Consider the following 1,206-nt stretch of genomic DNA (forward strand, 5'->3'; position numbering starts at 1 on the left):
TGGTCAAAGGGAATATCAGGGCTGTCTAGTTTGACTATACTTCACGAGCAGTGATTGAAATGACGGACAGCTGAGTTAGAAAGTCTCTGGCTGTGATTTGTTGTTTTCCTTCAGGTGAAGTAGATTTTCGTAAATGCTATTAGAAGCAATACAAGAAGGAGGAAGAATGTAATTTTTGACAAATTTAAAAAGGAGTGTGAAGAAGCACAAACTTCTTTCTCTAATTAGTTAAACATATATGCATTTACCCACATACACAAAATCTACAATTTTTCATTATTATTTACAGAAAAAAAGAGAATAAAAATGAAAAACGACTATTAAGTAACCAAATAAATAAACAGTATCCCCTGTAAACTGCTGGTGACCGTCAAACTCCCTCTTCATCCCTGTACATCCTGAAAATCATGTTGTTATACATTATATAAACTGGTTTATCTTTGGACATTGTTTTAGCTCTGTATTAGAGCTGTTTCATAGCTTCACTCAACAGACTGATATACAAAAACTTTTCCTGGTATTCCAAAAACTCTGTTTTAGAAATTATTGATAATAAAATACAAAATATATTGGTCTCATATTATGCGCTGTTTTCTGTTGTCTGCGACAGTAGAATCATCAGCTTTTGGCTCAGTGTAGCAGTATTTCTTGGCAGCCTGCATCGATTACTCATGACTGTTATTGGCATAATACATTGTTAATTTATCCTATCATCAACTGTTGACATTAAACATTTCAGTTGTGTACAAACAAGAGACAGATTACTCTGTTGGCAGGCCTGAAACAAAAATGCACATTCATACATGACACTGTGACAAACAGACAGCTGACAAAAGGGGAGGCGAATGAACTACAGCAGGCCTGAAACCACATGACAGCAGATGTTATGCCTGTAGATCCGTTCACAGAAAGTACATTACAGCAGTATTCTTTCATTACAAAGTTTGACAACCATTCCATATATTTCTAGTGTGGTTCTGAGGTATTGATAATCATCATCTTCATTATGTACATGGCCAGTCCTGAAGCTTCTTACAGTCACTCATGTGATGCCTTCGCCTTCCAGAGCCAAGACAAGACAGCAATACACTCTGGTTCTCCACTACAAAGGACACATGTGCTGCAGCAGATCTGCCAGCCGAATAATAGGATTAAAGTTCTCAGTCAAGAGCGCTGTCGAGGCACAAGGAGCCAATAGCAACCCGA

The sequence above is a fragment of the Plectropomus leopardus genome, chromosome 15 (assembly GCF_008729295.1).
Source record: "Plectropomus leopardus isolate mb chromosome 15, YSFRI_Pleo_2.0, whole genome shotgun sequence".
NCBI lineage: Eukaryota > Metazoa > Chordata > Actinopteri > Perciformes > Serranidae > Plectropomus > Plectropomus leopardus.